Raw genomic sequence first — 20762 nt, forward strand, 5'->3', positions numbered from 1 at the left:
TGACAAATTGGAGAGAAAATCTGGACAAAAAGCATTCCAAAAGCACGTGGGTAGCCATTAGGGCTTAAGATAAACAAAATTAAGAGCAGCTCGCAGGTGAAACTTTTTCCCATCATTAGGCACGGTCAGCGCAAAAACAAAGCTGCGAATTGAGACGAGTGTGTTATTATCGGCACCATAAGGAAGCCGAAATAATTCACGGAGGTGCAATGCAATAATAAAAAATAAAAATTCGCGGGCTCGGTCGAATTAAATTTTGCACGCCGCAGACCGCCGCGAGTGTTAAGGCTGTGCCCTAGAAGATACTATAACTTTCACTGCTGCGCGTGCGAAAAGGGCACTTATTATTGTTATTATTTCGACCGCAAACGAAATAAAAAAAAAAACACTCGCGGATCCATCACGCCCGAAATTCGCGTTTTTCGCATCGTCGCCTGCAAGGTCATTGTCTGGTGGCAAAAACGACGAATAATCTCGACAGGATTTCGGCTGCTGCTGGATAAAGAGAAGAGGCGTGAGTGGCGATTTCTCGAGTGGGCGACCCATATTGACGCCTCATTTTAAACAGCGGGATCTTAATTGCTTTATGCAAATTCCAAGGAAACCGCCTCTTGCGCCGAAATTGCTCCCGTTAAAAATGATTTACAATTAGTGATAAAAATGTGAAGTGCTCCAATATAAGAAGACTTTCAAATTGACTAGTATGTCTGGGGAGAAAAAAGAAAAAAATGAAATAAAAACATACAAAATTAAAATAAAAAAAGTTAGGATATATAATTTAATTAAGTGAGAAATATTTTTTAATAAAATTTTAAAAATAACAAAAATAATTTTAATAATCATTCTAAATCATATTATTTTTACAAACTATATTTTGAAATAAAAAAATTATATTAATAAATTTTATAATAAACAAATTTATTTATTTTATTGTAAATTTAAACACCACGTGCTTTATAATAAGAGAATTATTTTAAACAAAAATGTATTTATGTTACAAAATTATTTGTATTAAAGGTCTAGAAAATGTCCAATTTATTATCATAAAAAATGGCAAATAGCTAAATTAAATTTAACCTCCAGGAGAGCCATGTATTTTCCATTTTGTATCTTTAATTTAAAAATAATTTCTACCTATCAGATTTAACAATTAAAAAAATTGTAAATTAAAAAAAAAAATTTTTTTAACTGCGACTGAAAACTGAAATTGAAACCTTGGGAGAGCAGAAACGAAACTCGATTCCTTTCAACATAGCACGTTTCCATACACATAATACAACAATGCGGGGTGTGCAGCTCGTGTCCAGCAGTGCAGCTGAATATTATTATTTCATGCGCGCGATTGTTGGTTTAATGTGTTCGAACCACACATTAAGTGTGCATTTGTAATTCGATACAAAAGCATAAATTAACGCACGCAGCGAGAACGAGCGCGGGCACATTACATCTGAAAACGTTGTTAAGCAATCGGAGCCATTGGTGGTGCTTTGCATTGCATTGCATTGCTATGCATGCGTTTATTTATAATTCAAGTAGTCCCTGCGCGTCGCGAACGATGCAGTTTATCATCATGTCCTCGCGCGTTTTAGTGGGCGATAAAGCGCGCACACATCACTACTCCCTCGGCCTGCACTGCCGGTCTTTTAACTTTATTTTATAATTTCCACTCTCGCCCACGCAACTGCATCAATTTACGCAACTATGCGTTCATTTTTTAAGAACAAAAACTCACGCTCATCCTGTTGCAAACCAAAAGTTAATCAACATATAATTAAGAGAAGTCGTATAAAAAGAAAAAGTGTGAATTTCTTCAACTATTACAAAATTGAAGAGTCAAAATCATGCATTTTTACAATTTGAAAACTAAACTTTATTACCTCATTTTAGTTAATAAACTTTATTAAAAAAAAGTTATATTGTCCATGAAAATTAATACATCATTAATTTATTCTTCTAAATTTTCACACAGGATCAATTCAACCATTTATATAAGCTGAAAATACTAAATATGATAAGGAAAATATGTGAAAGTTTTGAAGAATTTCATTTGAATTCATGTGCGCAGACTTTCTTATAAGCTTTTGAGTTACATCCTGTTCGCCACGCAGAAAGGGCAGGTGCGCAAAAACGTGGAAAAAATCGGCCAGAACCAGTTACCGCAGATGCAGCGAAAATAAAATGCAGCTCTTTTGCTCTAATACACGCGCGCAGTTTCATGACGGGGTAATTTTATTTTCTGCCGGCCAAACAATAATTTCGCCTGAATCATTTTCCGACAGCGGCGGCTGCCACTTTTTCGCGCCGCCGCCAGTAATGCAAATACCCCCCGTCGCGTTAATTACGCTGCAAAATATGTGCCAAAACTTTTACCATGGGAACACATTCGGCCGGTGTAACTTTTACGACTCGCTGGAGAAGCACATAACTTTTATTTTCTTGTGTTAACTTGGGCGTTTTTATATAACTTTTGCGTGTTATGCAAGCGCGAGTTGTTACTTTTTTTCATCACCTTGAACCCGAACCACGCTGGAGGGTCGCAGTTCAAAACGTGCATTGTGTTGCTCGCGGCACGGAAAATCGTGAATCCACTGACTCTTTTTTACACACGTCCGAGTACCCCTACTGGGTATATCTCTTTCTCTCTCTAGCAGAATTTATTTCTGCCAAGGCAACACCCTGACATAATGGTCCAAATTTTTTTTTCGTCTGCCCGCCGCAAATAGATATGGGTACGCGCACGACTTTGGCCTGCAGCGTTTCTCAATTGAGCATCTCTCAGCGGAATTATTATTATTTGGCACATTTCAAATAACTCCAGGCTTCATATATGCAAAGCAGTGTGGTCTCTTGCGGGTGATTAATTGTCTCAACTGCGGGCTGTTTTCTTAGCTAGAACCCAATTACAAATAATTGTTCGGAATCGGGCGTATTTTCACATTAATTTCGCCACTTTGAAGGCCAGTAAATCATGAATTATATGAAATTTGTTTAAAAGCTAAAAGTTTGTCTATTATATTGTATGAGTAGATAAAATTTATAAATGAAAATCATTTTGAATTTGGTCAGAGCAAAGGCCACGCATCAGCTCTATTATGTTGGCCAAAAAAAGATGTCTTCCGCCCGAGCCATAAGGCCCCATGGCTCTGACGGCAGCCGTGTACCAACATAATTTTGGGATGCGCAGCCTTTGGGTCAGAGATACATAAATTGTGCACGTAAATTAATGTAAACAATTGTGTTGTCTTCATAAAAAATTTTATAAAATAATTGCGTTCATTATCATTTGGTAATGACACTAATGACTATGCACTTTATTTTGTGTTAGATATAGATATTAATTTAAAATTACGCGGCCATTAAAATTATCAAAGATTGCTGCAGTCTTCACGATTAAATTATTGTATCAAATTTTTCTCGAAGCAAACAAAACTACCATGAATTATTTCATAGGTTAAATAAATTGATAAGTTTTCTAGTTTAGCTTCAACCAAATTAATTTCATTATAAAGATGGGCACGTCAGTTTATTATGAAATAAATATTTTTTAACATTTTTTAACACAACTACATTTTTAGCAAAATCACAAATTACGGCAGTTGGATTATTTTGATTTCCTGAATTTCATCAGCGAAATATTTTTGAACGTTGCAACATGTTACAAAATATTAATTGCCGCGATAAATTGTAACCACATTGATAATTAATCTGCTCACAACGGTGCACAAACGGTTAATGCTGAAGCGGAGCATTAACGTAATCAATCAATAAACTGCCTCTGATCTCTTTTCCTTCAGGTTGCGCGTTCGGTAAAAGCCACAAATAAACTGCGACGCTGACGAGATGTTTCTGCCACTGATACAAAGTGGTTGGCCGAAAAAAGCACCCGAACAGGCACTTCCTGCTGCTGCTGTAATTAATTCGTCGGATACGAAACAAGCCTCTCCTTACTTAAGTTCTTTTTGTGCAGCTGGTGACAAGATTAATGAACCGAGTGCGCGAATTTTCTGGCATTAAATATTCAACGTGAAAGTTTAATTCATTTATATATAAAGCGCAGAAAGATAAAGCTGGCAGGAGAAACGTCGCGTATTTTTTTTTTATATATACCGCCGCGATACAATGGACGAAAATAAAAGTTACGCATATAATTTTGCTCTCTTATTAATTAAAAATATAAAAGCAGATAAGCAGGAATTGAAGCGGCGTATGTGCAAAAAGCGCCAACAATGGCTCTCCAATTTATCATAATTGTAAATCTGCAGGTTTTTGTGGCTTCGGAAGAAAGTTTCGTGCTCCGCCAGAAAGAAATCGGCACATTTTATAATGTGCACAATAAAAGGCAATAACGTGAAATGTAATCCCTGCTGCTGAATTTTGATTTATGGTCCGTCGTGCCGCTGCTTCCTCCGCACACTGAATGTATAATAAAACCAGAAATATCAAAGGATAATTTCTTTCGTTTGCAATGCACTTCTTCTTCTCTCTCACAATTGTGGCTGCACTTTTATTAATCTTGTATTTATATTCCCCTGACTGATTTATTTATGTATCATGTGACTGTTAAATTGATAACGCCATAAATAAGAATCAATGGAGATTTTTCTCCTCCCCGGCAGGACCCATTTTTCATTAAGGTTGTTGCTTCTTTGAAAGGCAGAACGACTTAATTTTTTGCCAATTGCACGCGGCTCGCTTGTAAAACAAACTTCTTCTTGTTTATTTATTTATTTCTTTCTTTGTTCAAGTTAAAAAATGGAATGGATTTCCTCTCTTGACTCGAACTCGCACGTTCTCTCCTGAAGAAAAGACCAGCTGTAGAAATGAAAAAGTCGCGGCGAGGACACAGCGCAATATATTATGGGTGACATCTTGTATAAATGTTGCGCAGGACGAGATGCTGTTTATGCAAAACCGCCCGCCGCTAAAACCTGAATTCGCGAATAATGAGAAAAGTTGCTTGAAACCGAAAGTGAGAGGCTGCACAAGCTCAATCCGGACCGCCCCTGCGAAAAAATTGGCAACAACTTCAAAAGGCAGAAATGAATTGAGGTGATGAATTTTTTTTTTTAAATATAGCGGTCTAGATTCCATTGTGCATATATGTGGATCTCTCAGCGTGATTAGAATTTTATTTTTGTTTCTTTAAATAGAAATTTTTCTTATACAAGAAGAAATTTGCATAATAACGGCTTCCTTATTAAATGTTCATTTAAAAATATGTTTCCTATTGTTAGATACATCAAATAAAATTACTTTAAAACTACGCATTTAATACTAAATAAATCATAAAACAAATATTTACTTGATTAAATAAATATTTAAAAAAACAAATTCAATTTTTATCTTTTGTTTTTATTAACAGAGATATATTCCACTTTCGAAATTTCATGAGCTACTTTTTATTTGTTATATTTATGTACTTCTCGATGTATTATATAAAGCAAAATGCATTGTTTTGAGTTCTAATAATAATATTAAAAATAAAACATTATCATTTTCAACGCCTGTAAAAAAAAATCATCTTTGAATCATCTTAATCTTATTGAAATAAAAAGCATTACGGCAGAAAATATTTTTAACAAAAAGGCTGAAATGAGCGAATTTTTTTTTAAATCCTTCAATTAAAAAGTTTAAAAAAATCTTCTGATTACTATGAAACTGATTTCATTTCCCAACCAGGATGAGAAAGGACGTCGCTTGTGTGCGAGGGTGTACGTATTTGCATCTTTCTCTGTCTCTGGGCTTGTCGTCGCCGAGAGTCAGAGGGGGACCAGTGGTCAGCCAGAGCATCTCTCTCTCTCTCGCTCTCCTTCTCTCCCTCTGCTCGAGAGCAATGGACCACACCTTCTGCTTCACTTTCTCTTTACACTTTCACCCATTGCAGTCGGGGTACGTGATCTACTTAAAACTCTGCTGCTCGCTCTTGTGTGTTTCAAAAAATTTTACTGAAAGGAGCCCGCCCTCTGTCCCATCAAGGATGCACTCCACTTTTCTTTCGCGCAGGGGGCGATAATTAATCGCTCTTCTCGAGAGCGTCACGTCGACCGCAAAATGGCCCTCTGCGCAATTTATCATTATATTCAAAAGAGAGACTGCTAAATGTGACACAAATTTGCTCATTACGGGGCGGGTGTTAAAACCGAGCTGCCTGTGATTAATCACTGACACAGTACTTAACGAACGCCGTTTTTCGCACTCGACTTGCTGCTAAAGATCTCCGATTCACTTAAAGCTAATCTCTTTCACGACTGAGAATATAAGTGTCCGATCTAACAACAAGTGCGCGTCAAGTACGAGTTCGCGAGCTGAATGCCCGCACTGATTTGATGGCTTCGACGGCTCTCGGCACTGCAGGTATGCAACCGGAGCGACACCCTTTGAAAAAGTAATAAACGCTCTTCACATTCAATTCATTTTGAAATGTCAAAATCTAATTCAATCCGTGTTATAAATTGATATCATAAAATATTCAAAAGACTTTTTTAAATAAAAATCAATTTTAAGGAAAATATTATCAATGATTTTTTTTTAGTTTTAGTTTAATTTTTTTTCTAAATTCCCTCCTCAACATTTTCAGAAAAAAATTTAAATTTAGGAAAACAAATTATTAATCACTTATTTTAATCTTTTTACTTGAAAACCTGCATTCTCTCCAAATTTTCCAAAGGCTTTGACCTTTGAAAGTGAATAACTTTGCAATGCGTCCTTGAAAGCATCGGTACTTTCGTGATGAACCAAAATTTATTTTCGCAAACATCCCTTCGGCAAAGGTCAATTGCAAAGTGCCGAATTATTTTACAATCCTTTTTGTTACTTGCCATTTGCAATTAACATTTGAACCGGGAGCTGCTCGCTGTAGGTGTTTAACACGAAATGAAAACAACCTTTGGCGTTGCAAAATAATAAAAACGTGAGACGTGATAACAGAGTTGAGTTGTGTATATTAAAAGCGCGCGGTTGTTATAGAAAAGCAAGCAATTACGCGATAAGAAGCTGGGCAATAATTTGATTATTACGCCCGAGAAGCAAATGGAATTACACACAGCCGGGGCTATTAAAAGTTACAGCTCTCTCATGTGCTTTATTATCACCGCGGAATCAGCAAATATTTATAATAAATACCCGCAGTTGCATGCAGTCGCCTGGTCACACATGATTGGCCGTGTGTATATCTATCTGCTCCAGCTGGGTTTTTCAATAAATAATTTCTAAATAATAATGATGTATGTGCGCACCGAGAGGCTGATTGATTATCCACCGTTGAAATTACAAACCGCAGCTATAACGAGTGAAGAAACGTCGTGACGGAAAATTTCTGTAGAAGCTAAGATTGGTTTATTAAAATTTTTAATTAAAATAAGTAAAAATTTAATTCTTAACTAAGCCTCGACTAAACTTTCTTAGAACAGACAACAATCAAATCTTAATTCCTCATAAAGCTACTGTAATTAAATATTTTTTTGTGTGGTTTTAGAATTTCACGTGGTAGAAATCACCATAAATATATTTTGTAAAAAAATTAAATCAGCAGGAAGTTGAAATTGTTTAATTAATTTGTCACACACAATTTTCATCTTGAAGTAAACATTTAAAATATTTAGCACTACATTTTACAAAAATTGTTACAAATTAAGAATATTTATTCCTTGAGATCTTTTCGTCTCGGTTTTGCCACCGTGACTGCAGCAATTCCTTAATCTCTTCTGGGAGGTTGAATGATGTGTGGTCGCGGTATCAAAGAAGATGGAAATGACTTTTCGAAATGGATAAACTCTCCTCCGCAATTGAACTGGCTGCCCATTAGTTATTTAATGGAGTTCGGCGAGAGCACTTTGAAGATTTGTGGTCGGTCGCCGAGCACATGGATAATTTATTTTAATTTATAACGGCCAGAACCAATTTCACGAGAGAGGAGCTTATTATTAATTTCGGATTATAAGTTTTTGAAACATTGTTCCAGTTTTCTTGGATGCTACTTTTCATTCTATCTGCGCGAATTTGCATAACCCGCCGACATAAATTTTGACTGGAGTGAATTAATGGAGGGCAGGTGGACGGAGGAGGACAAAAAGATAAATAGCCTCATCACCCGAACCGGAATCAGCTGCAGATTTCCAATACAAGCAGACGAAAATGATTCAGCAGAAAGAGTTATAGTAGCGCCCTGGACCAGTTCTTTTTTTTACATTCGTCATCATCAATCTGACCGACTTGTCGCACCTGGAAAAATTATACTCTAACTAGAGAGGCCTAGATAAAAAAAATTGATTACCAACTAATTATCAGATCTCACAGCAGGATGACATTTTAATTATTCAGCCTCCGACAAAGCTTGATTGAGTTTTAACCCGTTGCTCTCTTAATGCAATCAATGGCCAGTGGCGTAAATTCATTGGTAAAGTCACTTGATATTCTCCGACACAAAAGCCAACTTCAATTATTGCGGCAGAGTTGATGCCGCGAGATGTACAGGTGTCTGCCAACCAAACATACACGCTTCATTTCCTTGTAAGTGCACCAGTTTGGCGTGTAAATGGGACCGACACTTTTAATTCGCCTGAAATGAAAAAAAAGTGGAATATATAAAACGGCTCTTATTCTGCTAAACGGACAGCAGATTGCATACGTAATTTTGACGTGCCGTTACTCAATGGACAGCTTTTTATGTTGTTGCGTGATTAGATTTTTCCTCTTTGTATTGACGTGTTGCGAAAAATAATGTGTATGTATTTCAATTTCCATTATTTTTGCTCAATGGGTGCTGATAAAAAAATGCTTTTCAATTGTTTTAAAAGAATTTATATTGCAATTTTTGTATAATTCTTTCTCATAAATTTATTGTTTTTAATATTTTAACCCTTGATTTTGCCAACTCTACAAATTTTACGTGCCAATCTTTGGTCGATACTGTTGAAAGGAATTGTTTTTGGCTTATTATTGAGATCTCTGTTAACTTTTTCCGCTCTCTATTTTGCATAAACAAATCTATTAATTTGCTGACGTGAGAATAAAAATTGAGGCCACTGCATTCAACCATCAGTCATGCAAAGTTTATGGCCCTCGGTTCAAATACGCTGCTCATTTGAATTTTAGTGGTCAATTCTAAGCCCAATCTTAATAATATTTATCACCTGAAATTAACGAAGAAACACGTGTGTGTTCAGCAAATCCAAACGTTTATTGCTCTCTAGGCAGTAAAATTGTAGTAAAAGCCAAATTATATAGAGCCCTCAATTTGTTTCAGAGAACACAGGCGACTATTATTATACTATGCAGCACCACACAAAGGCATTCAGGAACTGTTTTCTCGCCTCAATTATTTTCAAACTCTGGCGGCCTAATCGAGATTTCGCAAATTTCGGCATACCGAGATATAGCAAAGTAATTTCTTAATTATTGCAAAACGACCGCAAGCCTAGTTATTATAAACTACATTTCGATTGCGCAGATATTGACCATATATATTAATTGAGACGTAATTAGATTTTAATCTCACTCTCCAGCGGCTCTGGCGATTATTAAGACGTGCATCCTGGAGAATTTCCAGTGACAGCCCAAGAGATAGATCGACCCAAGATGGGGAAAAGCGAGCGTTTCAATCGAGAATTATCTGAAATCTCCTGCACTCTCTCACCAATACCCTCGCTTTATCAGATGGCGAAAATGCTTTTTGTTATACTCTTGCAGGTGCCCCGGTCGTTAAACTCCAAGTTTTTAATTAATGATTCGATCGACGAGAAAAATGAAGCTGATTGAAATGGTGGAACAAAGAACGTTCCCATGGTGCGCGACTTTTTCTCACGATCGCAGTGACAATAGCCTCAGAAGAAAGTAACTCAATTTTTTCCTCTATACTTTGTCAAACGCCGCCATCAATCACTCCGCTCATACGCTGCATAAATTTCATTCCAACCGGCCACGCCTGACAATAATGTGGGAGGAACGCAGAGATGCCTCCTCGATTTACTCACGTGACAAATGACACGTTCCGACAAACGTCAAAAACAAATAAATATAATGTATTATGCAAATCTATTATAAAGAAAATACTATTTAATAAATTTATTGTTTTTGTGGCTTATACATATCCTATATTGCCTTTTTGTCTATTATTGCAGAAGAAATTTGAATATTTTTGATAATTAAATTATTATTATTATATATTATTTTTTAAATATCTTATTTTAATGTGTATCGTGACTATTCATTCCCTGATGTTTACCATCTTTTTATTTAATTTTTTTCTTACCCCACTTTAATTTATGTCAATTTCGAATAAGCTGAATTACTATAGTTGTCGTTAATAAATGAATGTTTTATTCAGTATTACTAAAAAGGGTTAATGATGTTTAATGTATAAATATGATCAATTATATGTAATCATTCAAATGCAAGAAAGTTATTATTTTTAATAATGGTTCACTTTTTGGGATCAAAAATTAATTTGGGGTCAAAGAGCAATAAATTTAAATTTTTTTCGTGTTTCCAACTTTAGCACTCATTAATATATGAACTCCTAAAATCAGAACTTCTATGTTTTTCCCTGATAAGCCACCTACAAACTCAACATCCACTTTTAAAATTGAAACTTTTAAAAGTATAGCCGGTTTTTGCCTCTACTTTTTTATAGCTCCGGTGGAGTCACTCGTTTTTTTCCCTCTGGACTTAAATAAACTTTAATAACACCTCGCGACAAATCCAATGACGCTAATGGCTATGTAAATGGACTGGGTCGAACATTAGACCTATGTTCAATCGAAATTGGAAAGACATGATGTGCGAAAATTAGCTGTTCTGGTTTATAAAAAGAGGCTTAATTGGCTTCACTATCGGATGTGTAACATCGCCATTTCAATTGGAGCAGAGAAAGCGATCGAGAGTCTTTTTTGCATATCTCCTTTGTCGCAAAAAAGCGGTTCGCCGCCAAGTGCAGTGCGTGTCCGGGTGGCCCAAAATATGTCACCGATTGACAATGAAACCGCCTAATTATCTCTGGCTTAAACTCTCGAAATGGGAAATATTTTCGCAGCCGGAGAGTGAAAAAAAAAAGAAACACGGCGCAGATTTGCGCAGATTTTTTCCCTCGAGCTCTTTAGCTCTCTTTTATTTTTTGTGGTGGCAGCGGCCGGCTGTCAAGTCATATGATTTTAAACGAGCCTGACAGAAGTGTGAGCATGCAGCGAGTTGAAATCAAAAGCGGCTGGTCCTCCCTCGGGCCTGCCCGATTCGTATGAGAAAAAAGAACGCGCATTACCGCTTGTCTGACCCGTCCGGCGGAATGCGTCCTATCGACGGTAATTTAAAAGTGGGGCCAATAGTTTTATTTCAAAATACAAAAGCATTGAGAATGAAGATTGATTAGCATCATAAAAGCAACATAATAAATTATTAAAGAAATAAAATTTGTCAGAATTTTATGTTAAGATGATCAAACGTTCAAAAGTTAATATTTTTTATTAGGATTGCAATTATTTATACTTTTACACTTGAAAGGAGTTGATTTCGTTGATGAGTCATAATACAGAAAGATTTTAATTAACAAATTTTTTCCAGAATTAAGTGTAAATTTTAAATGATTATGTATTTAAATTAATTCCACAAATCGTTATATTAGAAAATGAACAATTTTGAATGAAGATGAAAGGATGGAAAATTAAATTTTAACGCCTTTCTGCTCAGCTCGACACATCATAATTTCTAGCACACATACTTTATTTTTATTAGATGGATTAATTAAGCACAAAATTATGCAGATGGCCTAAGACAGCTTAATTACCGAAAAGCAATTGCTACGAGCGCCTAACCAAATGCAAATTCGACAGCAAACCGCTCAATTAAAGAAGCTGGCCGAACTTCCATCAAATTTAATGAGCATCTCGAGACGCGCGTTTTTATTTATTTGCTCGTCGGACTCACTCCTCACCTCTCAATCTGCGAGTTGTTTGTTCAACAGAGAGCCTGCGGGACTGGAAACTTTTTGCAACTCTCTGCGAAAGCATGTGTACAACACCCGGAGTCATACAAACACACACACGCCTAATGCCTGCACCGCTAATTACAAAAAGTAATTTGGCGTCGCGGATGTGTATTAGCCGGCCGAGTGCCCCTGCTAATTATTTCGCACAAAGAGAGAGAGCCTTTCTTTGATTATCACGCGGAGAGTGGAGATCGAGAAGAAACTAATGGCAAAAAAAATGCGGCGGCCCAGGTAAGTACAATGACCGCTGCGCTACCCTTGAGGGGATAGGCGCCGAAAACTGGACTGCTCTCGCCACACGTTGTTAGTCATACGCGTTATGAGAGTTTATTTTGGATGAAAGGAGACAACAGTATTATTCTCATATTTCAATCAATTTTGAAAAAAAAATGCTTAATTTAAACTTCTTAACAATAATTTTGCCAACTTAAAGTGAAAATGATCAATTCTCATAATGGAAAATATTTTTTGTCATAATTATGTTTTTTTTTTAAATTTTAATACAATCCATTTTAAATTGTCTGTTTTATAATAAGTGATCTAAAAATAAGAAATTTGACCGAAACTGAAAATTGAATTGAAAAAGGACGAAGTTCGAATAACAATTGCCTATAACGTTAGTACATTATTGCTCAATTGAAGTAAAAAAGGAGAGTTGAAGTATTAATTTTTTTTGCTTATTTTGTTCAGCTCCATTTTTAATTTTCATACCAGTTTTAATTTTTCCTCAATGTAATTGGCTAACAGAAAATAACCCTTTAGCACCTGACGCATTTTTTTCCACTGTCCACTCAGCGGTAATTAGCAAAGGCACTGCGTCATACTTGTGGTCCTAAACAAATATAAACATGGCTGCTGGATTGATTTACAACATCACAATTATACACACTCTCTCGGCAATTTGCATGATTTTGGCCACAATAACGCGCGCCAGACGCACACTGACAGGTGTGTAATTATGCAATTACGATACACACAAAGCTCGCGGCACTTGACCGGCTACTGGACGCGCTCCTGCAGACAAAACCTACTTCACTCAGAAGATTCCTTTCTCTATCCCAAATGAGGAAATTTCACAAATTCGAGACCTGCTCTGAGGTCGGTTTGCAAAAAAAGGTGTGAACGCGCTTCTGATCTCTAACACCGCAAACTCTGGAGGAGACCGCGTGTAATTCAAGAAACTTGGTCACATGAATCCCTTGCTATGCAGGGAAAAATTCTTAACGCAGATTAGTTTCACAGCTTCTTGTCTTTCTCATTTCAAAAGATACTGAAAGTTGGCTGTGGTTTAAAAAAATTACAAATAATATTAAAAACAATAAAAAAATTAAATAAAAATAACTGTAATTATTCTAATAATTAAAGTAAAAAAGTGCATGCAAACCAGTTTAAAATAATTTTGCATTTAAATTAAATTTTTAATATTAAAATATAAATAAAAAAAAAATTAAAAATATTTTAACTCAAAATATTATTTTAGTAATAAATATTTTTTTTAAATTTTAAATTTTATTTAAAGGATTAAATATTGTCAGTGGTAGTAATGGCACTATTTGTTCTATAATTTATGTTAACTCATATAAAATATATAAATTAAATTCATGCATCATCTGAATATTCTGAATACTTCAATAATATGCTTTTAAACTAAGCACTCGATATTGATAACTTATTAATTAATTATATTAACTATATTAAGATTCTAAGATGGTTTTCTTTTGCCAGTTACTAGTCCAGGTACCAGGTTTGTGGATTTATTAGTTCCATACTATGTTTATTGATCTTTTACAGAGGCTTTCACTGCCCATAATGATCACATTATAAAAAAAATACCATGTAGCTACACTTAAATTTGACGATTAAGAGAGAAAAATACAAGAAATAATGATTTCACAATAATTTTCTATTCAATGTTATCAAGCTGCCTGATACTTCCGACTGCCACTTTCCTTGTTTTTATTTTTATCAGATTTTTATATACTGTGCTTACTCGTGACAAAAAAACTACAGCTCAAATTACGTTAAGTCAAACAGGTCATTTCTGTCTTTAGTTTATGGCCGCGCAATTCAGCTTTTTTCGATCAGTCCCATGCAGTTTAATTTTGTGATTCAATGTGTTTCATTCGTTCAGCTTATATACTCATGGATCAAATATCTGCAATAATATATTTTTTAATGAACTATTTAATAATCAATGTCAAATTAAATGCACTGGTTTTTGTAGCAAAGCATTTGTTTTTCTCATTTCGAAAGGAAAATACACACACGCAGACGATTACGATTTTAATTTATTGCAGATGCAGAGATAACAATTATTGAAACTCGAATGCGCACCAAAGAGCCGTGCAGGAGGTCGCGCGAGGATAATGCAGACCGCCCTTATACGCTTCTGATTGCTCAAATTATTTAATTTATTACACATTTGCCGAGGGGGCACGCCTCATGCATTTAATGATTTGAAATAACACGTGCGTTTACGTGTCTGCGTGTGTACACACGAACGGTGTAAATTAGCATCGTAAAGAATAATAATAACGCTAATTAATTCGCATTGAAAAGTGTTTACTGGCGGGGCAGCAGTTACATTTATTATATTTCAAACCGTGAAATGTTTATGGACACACTGCGAGCACTGCAAGGAGTGTGTTCTCATTAAAAATAATATTATATGTATACGTATATGCAGTGCATTGGAAAATATGAAATGTGGTGCTCGTTCCGCATACACACAACACATGGGAATGGGCAAATTCAATTATATAATATCGTAATTTCCCATAAAATCTTTAACGGCAAACAATGTATAATAATTTTCACCTCCAAAATGACATAATTCAGCAAAACGGCGCCGTTCCCACAACCGCGCCGCGTTAACCTTAAGTGAGGTCACGCAGGTCGAGTGCGGAGGAGGGCGCTGTTCAAATAAAATATACGGCTGCCGATATGCACTCGAATGTGTACATGAGATCACTCGCGTGCTGCATCTGCGTGCCTTTTCTGGGACGTTTATTTTAATTTACAATCGAGCCCCCATAATCTTGTCATGTCGGACAACCACTTTGGAAAGCTGCTTTAGCTTTTTGGCCACATATTCGTCTGACAGATGCTCAAAAATTCGTAAATATGAGTGGGCCGATCGAAACTTGATTTGCAGAGCTAAAAGTTTTTAGGGCAGAACAACTTTGCGAGCTTAAATTTTAGTGATTTACATTTTATATTTAAGAAAGAAAAATATTAAAACTAGGGCTGCAATAAAAAGTTGTTTGACTGTTTTCTGGATTGTTCATATAATGTGCACTTTGCATTTATAAATTAAACTAATTTACTTACTTAAATAATTTTTTCTTTTTATAATGGAACTGCCTTTTCCTTATTTGGTTTAATTCTTTTAACTTGTCTTCTTACTTCCTTTTAACCCAAGAGTCCAATTTAAAAATTTAAATTTCAGATGCTAATTACACTAATTAACATTGAAATTTCATTCAGATTCTTTCTTTTTAAAACTAATGCAATGCAAATTTTTAATTACAATGAATTTATTTGAAAAACGTTAAATGTTACTTCCAAGCTATAGCAAATGTGGTGTGCAAAGTTTGTCTGAAGCTGCTCGTAAGATAGATAAGTAACATAATTAATAATAATATAATTGTTAATTGTATTGTATAAAATGTATTTCTTCTCCTGTTAAGTCGTATACATTTGTGTTCAATAAAATTTTCTAATGAAGATACAAACATTTGCTTATAAATAGCAACCATAGCAACTGCCAAATGAAATGCAAATTATTTATTTCAAGTCAACTATGAGAGATGAGAGAAGCATTAATGCCATAAACAGCACAAATTATCCAATTTCCACGTTTATAAAACTTTTGATCAAGATGGAAAATTCATCACTTTCTTTGCGTCTGTCAAACGCAATGCACACTCGAAATATCACCGGCACTTAATCAAAAGCGTCAAAAGCGAGCAGTTGCGCGGCGATTGAGCAAGGAAGAAAATAATATGGAATTCCGCTTGTCACTGCAGCCGGGCCGCTCGGTGTGATCAACGCGCGCGCACTCATTCACATAAACATTTTGATTTTCAGTCTGACAGCGTCGAGAAACAACAAACCATAAAGCGCCTGTCACAAATATCCAGATCTTCTCGTTTTGATACGAGAGAACCGAGAAACATCTCGCAGAGCTTTATTAATGAAAATATAATAACGAACGTTTCTCATTTATCATCTCTCTCTCGTCGGTGCACACTTAACTGACCTCTGCTCACTCGAGAGAGCGAATTTCTCTCTTGGAAAATTTTAAAAATTACACAGTTCGATCGGAATGCAAAAAAAATGGCTTGTTATTACCATTGTCTGAACGTCAATCTGCTTGGGTAATATAAAGTAAATATCCTGCACCAGCTTGCGTGCTGCAGACCTATTTATCTTGGTTGGATGCGGCGGAGTAGCCACGTTATTATCTCTTCCCAACTGTCTTAAGGGGCTGCACCGCGAGAAAATAACGCACACAATTGCAGCTGAGAGAGAGTAAGAGGATTATTTCTGTATCAATTCCTGACTTGCAATCACAGTTGTCTTTGACAGCTAATGTCTTCATCTGAATTGTTTGTTTGGTTTTATACTTTCAAATTTAGCGATTAGTTATAAACTAATTACTAAAAAAAAACCAAAAATGCTTTTGATTGTGATGTTTTTTCTATATATTTCAATTATAAATTATGAATAACATTTATATTTATTTAAGATTACTTTTTAATATTATAACAGTTTTAAATTTTCTTACAACATTTAATCACCTTAACTCTTGTTATTATCACTTTATTGATGTCCAGATAATTCATATAAGTATTCCACTGATACAAGTGAAAACATGAAGAAGACCTTTCATAAAAAATTGACACCACACTCGGCAGTGTTTCGATAACCACTATGTACTACACTATTTGTTAATTACATATGAATTTTCTACCACATCACGCCAAAACTCTCCAACTAATTAAATTATATAGATTAATAATGATTTTAACCATGAAGATCAAATTAAAAAGTATGTATTTGTCATTGTGTAAAGCACATGATAGTTCGATAAGCATAAATAAAAATTACATTAAATAAAACTTGACTCTTCACTGCAATCTTTTGATTTTATTTCGCAGCCACATTTCACACCGGATTGTTTGAAATTCATGTCTGTCTGCACTGAAGTTCTCAATAAAATGCGAGAAAACAGGTGTTATCGCATCTCATCCGCATATTATAATTTTGCAGCAAAGACGTTTTAGCACGTCATGCAGGGCTGACTGATTTTCTCAGCACACGCAATCAGCTGCATACAATCTGCAGCGCGACATTTCCATATTATGCAAGGCTCGTTCGGCTTGATTTCTGGAAATCGAGCAGCTTTTTATCTGATTCTCGTGTTTCGATAACCAAATCACGTCCTTAATGAGAACAGAGAGAATCTCGCAGAAAAAAATGCAGTGCGTGGAAATAAAAAATATTTATATTCTCTCGCGAGTATAGTTTTATGTAGAATTTCACCTGTTCAATCGTGCTCACACCCTAATTAAACGTGAATAAATTAGCGTAAAGCACACGTTGGCGAATTTGCATATTTTATGTGCCATTGCTTTCAACAGGTTTGCGCACTTAAGTGCGTTTTTATATAATAAAAAGTGCATTATTTCATTTCACACCAAACGAGATTCATTTGAATTCACACTCGGAGGGAACTTTGTGTGAGAAAGGAAGGTTTCACAATCTTCTTTTGCTCTCTCTCGTATAAATGTAAATAAAAAATCGAAAAACGCTTATATGAGCTTCATATGTCGCATTGCTGCTCTCCTTCCAGGCGTATTTTCAATCGAATAAATAAACGTTTTCGTTGGTCTGCAAAGCGATTCATCATCTTGTTGAAGATGTTTTAAATTTGTTCCTCCGCTACGCACACACGAGTGAAAAATAATGTACAAGCAAGGAAGGTGCTCCTGAAATGAGGCGTCGCACGGCAATCTGCTCATTACTCAGACAACCATAAATTTAAAATTTAATATATAATAACAAAATGGGGATTTCATCTGCAATTCATTAATCATTTTGAAAAAGCAGTGTACATGCTTATCAACCCACTTGGCGTTAAATAAGTATCACCTCCTCCTATAAAACCGCGACCACCTGTACATATTATAAAACGATTTGCGAGGATAGAATTCTCTGTCGGCGCGAGCCATATTTAATTTCTATAAAAATTGATAGACGCGCGATAAAAGCAGCATTATTTCATTCAAATAACAATCCACCCAGTGTCCGAACGGCTGAGATCGCGAACGACGATACCTAGGCACTTAGATAGGTGGTCGTAAATATGAAACATTTTGGCTAAACAATTTGCACTCTCTCTCATTATTTAAATAACATACACCGTTCGCGGCGAGAGCATCTTTCTTTCAAATACTACTTCTCGTATGGGTGCATGTGCATAAATTACCCTCCCATTTGCGGCAAATCACTATCTAACCCGGCAAATGATGTTGATTACAGGTCGTGGGCTCACCCAAAGCTGCCGTTTGTGCGCCAACGTGTCCGACCACTAGGATCCCTCGCGGGTACCGCCGCCGCCAGAATGATGTAATCGCCAAGTCCCTTTTCGGCAATAAAAATCGCGATTCCGGTCGATAGCACTTGCAAGGGAACGTCGCCAATCTTCAGAAATTTTTTTTCTGCAAATATACAGATGAATAAATGAGACTCCCCAAAAACAGGAGCAATAAACATCAATTCCAAATTATTTGCATTATTTTTAAGCTTTTCACCCTCATACACCTCTTATTTATTTTTAATGTAAGAAAATATATGTTCCTTGTTAAAATAATTTTTCATCAGAATAAAAATCGGTTGCGGAGTATTAATGGCGTTCCCCTTTAAGCGCAATTAATCGGAGTAATTTTTATTCAAACCAGAGGCACTTATATTTAATAGCCTTATTTGAATCTGCAAGAAGGAGTCGGTACTTATTTTTGTCGTCATCAGAATTTTAATTGCAAATAAAAATTTAGCGCTACCGAATAAATATTTTTACTCCCAGTCCCAGAACTTGTTTGATTGCGAATCGATTTTTTACACCCTTTCCAATACACAAATGAAGCTGTAAACGTCAATTATTTTTCAGTTTTAAGATGCTTATATATTGATTGCCTCAATAAAATATAAAATTTACATCCCGCTGTGGTATGGCAGAAAGTCTTCTCCAACGGAAAGATAGGCGATTTTTGCTTTAAATAATAAATTATAAATTCTGGCACTTGAAAGGAGAGGAATATATTTCTCAAAAGTGCCCAATCACGTCAATTACGTGTGTGTGTGTACACGGCGAGATTAGAGGCCGCGGCATCTCTTCTTTCTAGCAACTCCTCACTACTTAATTTTTACTACACGCATACTCACTCTTCTCCGCCGCTTTTAAAAAGCAGCGTTATTATTAAATGTGGGCATTCTCCGAGGTGTGGTTCCCAAAGGGTGTAGCCTGCTCAGCCTATATAACTTAAAACGCGAAGAGATCAATCAAAAAAGCAGCTAGAGTTGGTCCTAAAAATTGTGTGTCTTCTGCATTAATTACCCGAACGATGAGCCCATCTGATAATTTTAATTATGCGAAAATTTGGGTGGATCGAAACAAACCAGGGGCGACACCAAGCCAGTGTAGGAGCGTGACTAATTTATTTTCAATTTTCAGCGCGCTCACATAAAATTTAATGCGCCGATACAAAGAGGCAATTACTGGTTTGTGCATTAAAATATATTTATATGAGATATTTTCATATTTATCGAGCGTAAAGTTCGATTTCATTTCAAACCGTGAAGGCGCGCACGGGGAAAGCACATGCTAATTTTGTATTAATTTAGCTGATTGGAAATTATATGTTGGGACGCCAGGCCGCATAAATTTGTAATAAATAGTAACCCGAGACGACGCTCTGCTTTTTTAATTTTGAATTGACGACCAACGTGGAATGTAGATCGCGGGCCTTTCTTCCTCTGGCGTCATCGGAAAGTGGCTAAACGTGTAATTAAGACTGTGTATAGGTAACGAAAAAATTCGCCCTATAAGATCACTATTCTCTGCAAAAAAAGTAAAAGATTGGCCCAGTACAATTGCCTGGTTCTCAATTTTAATGATCTCATTAGACCTGTAGAATGTTCATTGAAAATCTTTAAGTATGGAAATTAAAATATTTTAGCCAAGATTAATATTTCCATTAACAAAATTTTAATTTACTTTGTCTTATAGAAATAAAGCATTTATAATAATTATATTAATATTGCATTTTCTTTTTAAATATTTATCCTTTAAACAAGATTAAAATTTTAAACACAAAATTCATTTTTTTTAATAATTTTATTTTTAATTTATAGTTTAAAATTTTTAATGTTATAATTATTAATTTGTAAAATTAATTTATATTTTTTAATATTTTTAATTATTTTATTTTACCGCCAGTCAAGCTTAAGAATATTAATTGCAATAATTGTCCACAAACACTTCTGCTTTCGAACCTGTTCATGAAATGTTGAAACTAAATTTGATAGGGCTACATTAAATTTAATTCACATTAATTAGACTTATTTTAAATATAAAGCACAGTAGGGTACTTGATGTCAAAATTAAATGCCACTTTGTGGAACAACTCAACATTTCCCTCTCTTAAATTTTTCTTTCAATTATAATGTTTCTGTAAAAAATTGGATATAAAAACCTCAAACAATATCGAAATTAAGTTTT

General features: G+C 35.3%; 1 protein-coding gene across 5 annotated transcripts in view; it reads left to right on the forward strand.

Annotated features, from left to right (window-relative positions):
• The window catches only part of LOC132198398 (uncharacterized), a 117769-nt gene that overhangs the window by 45939 nt on the left and 51068 nt on the right, over positions 1 to 20762 (forward strand). The window contains exon 4 of one of the 5 annotated variants that reach the window (XR_009441978.1): positions 18524 to 19069. The exons of the other annotated variants lie outside the window; for them this stretch is intronic. The gene's annotated coding sequence lies outside the window, so the exon portion shown is untranslated. Of the gene's footprint in view, positions 1 to 18523; positions 19070 to 20762 lie in introns of those variants that run through there. 5 annotated transcript variants of the gene reach the window in all.

Source organism: Neocloeon triangulifer, unplaced genomic scaffold, assembly GCF_031216515.1.
Source record: "Neocloeon triangulifer isolate White Clay Creek 2 clone unplaced genomic scaffold, ASM3121651v1 ptg000001l, whole genome shotgun sequence".
Lineage (NCBI taxonomy): Eukaryota > Metazoa > Arthropoda > Insecta > Ephemeroptera > Baetidae > Neocloeon > Neocloeon triangulifer.